Raw genomic sequence first — 6,020 nt, forward strand, 5'->3', positions numbered from 1 at the left:
CTATACATCATTATTCTCTTTTCCTGTTGCTTACAATTCATAATTAACGCCTTGTACAACATTTAGAACTCCTGGTTGTGCTGCCAAAGTCCCAAAATATAAAATAAATGTGAGGGAATATTTAATCACATTCTAAGTTGTTATTAAAAAAATCCTATTGTTAACGAGTGATAGTTATCCAAAATCTTCTTGACTTGATCAGGAGTCAGGTTAGCAGCAAAGCCATTCATAGAACTTTTAAAACTATACACAAGAGCTTTCTTAGCAGCTTCTTCACTGCAACAAAACAACAAAATGACACAAAAAATTCACCCTAGATTATCCCAGGATCATTTCACACAAAGGAGTATTTAGAAAACGAAAAATTATTCGATGATCCTGTCGTTTAAATGTGGATGCTCCTAATAATAATCCACGGTAAGTGACGAGAACTAATTTGAAGAGAGCATCTTGCATATTAAATCTGTATCTCGCGATGGTTAAGAGCATGTAAATTTTAGAATCTACATCCAACAATGCAAACTACGAACGTTATTTTGATAACCTCATTGAATAATGTTTCGTCTACCCACATTGTGGCAGGCTTTTTTGAATGATTTATCATTGAAATCATACCTGCCAAGAACAGAAGCTAGGATTTGGATGTAAAATGCCTCAGGTTTCTCGTTGCTAGGCCTCTCAGTGGTGTAGACGATATACAATGACGATAGTACGTCAATCTCGGAGGCGGATTTGTCGGATATTATTGCAGAGATAAGAAGTGAATTCAGAGAAATTGTGAACAATAAAACAAGATACAAGGTAAATGAAGAGAAATTCATCTTTGTATTTGCCATTCTTTCAGCTTCAATGATATACGAATAGAGAGTCACAATTTTGGACAAAAATTAAGAAGTATTACTTTTGTTGATTTTTCTCCAAATAAATATGGACATGAATTATATGGAAAGGTTTTCCACTAGTTGGTTTTTTTTAGGACAGAGGATTTTCTGGATTCTTGTTTTCTCAAGTAATTTTAAGTAATTTCATGAGTTGTTTGTTTGCATAATTTAGGGGTGGTTTTCTAAAAATATAAAGTTTTAAAATGATTTGTACCAAAAAGAAAGCAAAAGAGTATTTCGTATTTTTTTTCACTATTTTTGAATGTATGTTTTGTAGCATATTCATAAAACAAAACGTAATTATTAGTTATTTCCACTTGTAAGTAGTTCCAAAAATAGAAAAAAAAGACATTAGCATATTTGTAAATCTAGTAATTGTTGTATTTTTTTCAATAAATTTGCAAGTATAGCAAAAAATTTAATTACCCTATCTTATTCCAATTTTACTCTATTGGTGTATCGATAGGTTTATCAATAGTATCTGATATACTATTTCATATGCTATTCAAATGATATACAAATATAAAGTACATAGTTGTAAATAGAGGGCATTGAATTTGATAATATAGTTATAATATAGTTAAGACGGTTCAAGATCGAGTATAATCCTTGAGAGACCGGGTTATTATATCGTAGAGATTGTTCCAATTTTATTTTGGGAACTAACTCTTCATGAAAACCTAAACTAAAGAAAGTAATAAACGTTGACAAACAAGATGACGACTAGATAGAGACTCATCCTAGGAGTATTGACTTCATTATTGGATTAACTGAATCAATTGTCTATCTCTTTTTTTATATATATCCATGAGCATTCGGGTCTACTTACACACACCTCGAACTAATCTCACAGGACAAGTTGTCTAACTCTATAATATTTGGCCGTCAAAGAGACTCGTAGGATATTAAATCCTAGGGAGATGGCCACTATGTGGATTGTATCCATGATCTCTTAACCCTTTATGATAGTCATGCCCCCATATTTACCACTAGGTCCCCATGATGGTTAATCAATTGTCTAACTCTCAAGTTGATTTCATGTCAATTATAGACCTAAAAGCCTAAGGTCCATTTATTCTCTCTTGTGCTCAACCTTTTGTCACACCTAGTTATAACTCAATCTCTTGCAATCAATTAACCAACATGGTACTAAAACTCTTCATTATCAAACTTTATTGCTCATGTATCACTCTATTGCATATTTGAATAACAGTCTAGCTAGTTAGATCTAACCTAACACCCTCTCTCTAGAACAAGAAACAAGACAAAAATCAACTAAACAATGGCCACAAGTTTAATCACATTAAGAACAAACACGCTAGAATGAAAAAAAATTAATCTAGGGAAAAAGTCAAAATAGTTTGTCAACCACAACTATATTAGAAACCTAGAAATACGAACTCAACTACTCACAACTATGGTAAAGACATAGACTAGAAAATGTAAGAAGGTGTCTATTGCACATTAACAATGTTACAAACAATGTTACAACATTCCACAAAACAATTAACATAAATAAAAAAAAATATCAAAGAGCAATGGAGATTGGTTACCAAGTTCGTGTAAATCACCTATGTATGCATGCAAGTGTATGTAGTCAAGTTATAATATAATAAAACGACTTTAGGGGTCGATTATCGTTGTCAAGGATCAATCTAACAATTATTGTTTTCGATCTAACAATATTGTTTAGCTATCTCATAATAGAGTCAATTTTAGCCATGGAATCAACATCGAATTTGAAGTCGTAATTAAAACAATAAAAGAAAGCAATAAAATTGTGTTGAAAAACCAAGATCAAAAGTATTCTAGGGTATAGAATCTATTAATTACTTCATTAAGTCTACTCTAATCAATTCATGGACTCAAGTGTAAATATTATGCTTAAGTCAAGAAACTTAATTCAAGATTACTTTCTCTAAAAAATAACCTATTTACATGCAACTTAAATGATAACTAATTTCTTGAAATCAAATTATGAAACAAGGCATTAAGATTTGTCATCAACAACATTCACTATTAACCTAACTATTTGCTTGAAATATTAATAATAATTTAATGATATAGATTCGTTTAACTATTAAATCTCTCAATTAAAAAATCAACCTAACAATCATCGATGCCCAATCAATAAGAATGAAGCACAATATCATTAAAAAGCAATAAGTTCAAAAAATATCCATGGAAAGACTAAATTTAATCTAAATTCACAACAATAATACCCTAAAACTACCAGCCACTCATAGCTTGCAACAACACATTCTCATACATAATTCCAAGAGAAAGTATACAAGAAAGAAAAGGAACCAAAGAAGAACTCTTTCGAAGACTTCCTTGATCTCTTGAATCCTTCAAGTTTTCCTTGACCGTCACCTTGAATGGTCTCCAAAATATCCATCAAATTCTCTAATTTTGTAGCATAAACTCTCTCTTTAGGTCTCAAATTTTGTGGTAAATTTCATGCTTCAATTTCCCCCCTAATTTTCTTGAAGAGCCTCCAAATATATAGAGGATCAAAGTTTAGAGCCCAAGATATTAACAAAAGTGCAGAATTTTCAATTTTGGAAAGTCTGGCATCGCAACACTCGATTGCAGCGTTGCAATATTGGTCTGATTGTTGCTGCAGTGTAATGATACGCTTAAAGGTAGAGTTACAATGTTGGCCTAGTGTAGTAATGCCCAATTAAAGCGCTGCAATGCTCTTCAAAACCTTACTCTCGGGTCTACAATGTAAATAGGTAGCATAGCTATGCTATGCATTACGTTGCCTTACCTTTTGAATTTTGGCCTTTTTCATCTCTTCTCTTCACTCTCTCTTATCCATTACCCAGTTTTGATCTCTTTAAGTATATTTTAGTCATTTTTAGCTCATTTTAACTATAAATTCAATTCTCAATCATAAACTCTAAAAATCACTAGTAAACACATCAAATCTGATAAAATCACATAAAAAAACCATCCTAAATCTAAGACAAATAATGCACATCTTGTGTGTATTTCACGCCTCCCAAGTCGTGAGTCTCCTTCTCATTTGAACTGTATCTTTCCTTATTGGAAAAAAGTCCCCTTTGCTTTAATAACTTAGGCTCACTCTAACCTTAAGAATCCCTTCTCTGATGAATCACAATACATAAGCAATGAACAACTTGGAATACGTCTCCAAGCAATACAACCATTTCTTCTTCCTACAATTGTAATCCAAATTGTAATCCAAATTGTGTCCAAACACTCACAAAAGTAGAACACAATGTTGCTCTTCCAACAAAACGGCCAACCCTAGCCGAAGGATTAAATGTCCTTTAAATATGCACAACGGATACACGAAAGAGAAACCCTAACTTCCAAAGCAGTCACACATAGAAAAAGGAAAGAGATCGTTAATTAGTATTATTGAAGGATAATTTTGATAAGGAAAGTATTTTATAGAAACAACATTTCCGAAAAAACATTCCTTTGCCAGAAAACCACCAATGCAGAGACATCTCAAATAACATCTGTGACACTTAAACAAATATTGCCAACCACATAATATCTAACAAACTCCCCATTTGGCAATATTTCTTAAGTAATGACAAAAATAAATTAATCAAAACATAGTCAGAGGCATAGTAGCACAATGGCATTAAAACAATACATAACAGTCTGAGAGACAATTAACAACAACACCCAAAAACATTAACAAAAACCACCAAAACAAAACAAACCAAGCCCAAAAGAAAAAAAAAAAAAAAAAAAAAAACAACCCGCAACAACCACATAAAACACATTCACAACCATATCAAATACATTCTACTTCTCCCCCTTTTGACATGATTAAAAAATGCTATGAAATGAAAAAGGAGAAGAAAACAAACAACCACCAACCATCATTCACATCCTCATCCTATGCACCAGAGTCTACACCCTGATCAAGACCATCCAAGGAACCATGAAGAAGATTCAACATATCATCCACCTCAAATTTTCGAGCAAAAGTTATTTAGAGTACACCATGATCTTTTGACTCATTTTCTAGCATGTGCATCACCTTTTTCTCATACAGAGTCTGGAGGAACTCCCTAGTGGGACCACTTTCAGACACTCAAACTTTAGTGTGAACCATATAGGAACATGTTTCTCTTGATATGGGCTGTAGCTGAAGGTTAGGGTAGGGGGTAGAGGTTCAGGCACATCTAAGTCAAGGAGAAAATTGGGTTTATCAGCAAGAAGAATACCACAAATAAGTCTAGGAAAGCACAAGGAAACTTTGATGGCTTGAGAAGCAATATGCCACATGATAAAGACACCATAGTTAAATTTTGCCCATGTATCCATTTGAAACAAAAGGCTTGCTAACGTGGTAGAGAAAGCCGAGAAAGCCGATTTGTGAGAAGTGGGCACCAATTTTCAATCCCAATCTTGTGGAGCAACACGTATTCAACACTGAGGCCAGAGCAAGGTAATTTTCCCTTATCGGGCCAAACACGTTTTACTCCCCCTGTGAGCTCGAAGACCAGATCAGACATGGAAGGTCTTTGTTTTGTGACATTTTTAGGAACTTGTAGATCCATGAAATTATTAACGAGAGGGGCCAAGAACACAAAACAATGTCTGCTCACATGAACCTTCCTGAAGTTCCGGCTGCCTTCACAATCAAATTAACGAGGTAGATTCACATAAAATTCAAAAAAATACGCACCAATTGAGGAATTGAGGATAATATGGCCCAAGATCTTGAACAGTACGTATAATATGCTCCATAATCTTTATGTAGACTTGAGTTTGTTCAGAAAGCTCTCTTTCAACAACAATCCTTCTACTTACCACATACTTCCAGTCCTTGCACTGTCCTCAGTGTGGAAAGATATACTACCTAATAGCACCGCAACATCTTTCTTTTTAGCTCTCCTCTTGGACTCAGTTCTCAGGTTATTCTCATTCGTCAAATCTTGAGAAACTTCTCCAGATAGTTGTTCTTCTTCATCAGTCCATTATGAGTAAGACACATCTTCATTCTGAGTACTTGGATTTGAAGTGCCAACACCTTTACTAAAAAACTTTTGTTTGTCTTTTTCCTTCAACTGACTAATCGACACATTATCATCTAATGTACAACTAGAAGAACTACTACTTGCTTCTTTCTCCTAAGAAGTATTTGCA

At 33.6% G+C, this 6,020-nt stretch overlaps 1 pseudogene; it reads right to left on the minus strand.

Annotated features, from left to right (window-relative positions):
- LOC120084736 (subtilisin-like protease SBT3.13) lies at positions 1-836 on the minus strand (annotated as a pseudogene).
- Positions 837-6,020: the final 5,184 nt, after the last annotated feature.

The sequence above is a fragment of the Benincasa hispida genome, chromosome 9 (assembly GCF_027475165.1).
Source record: "Benincasa hispida cultivar pf3 chromosome 9, pf3_genome.v1.1, whole genome shotgun sequence".
NCBI classification, from domain to species: Eukaryota; Viridiplantae; Streptophyta; class Magnoliopsida; order Cucurbitales; family Cucurbitaceae; genus Benincasa; species Benincasa hispida.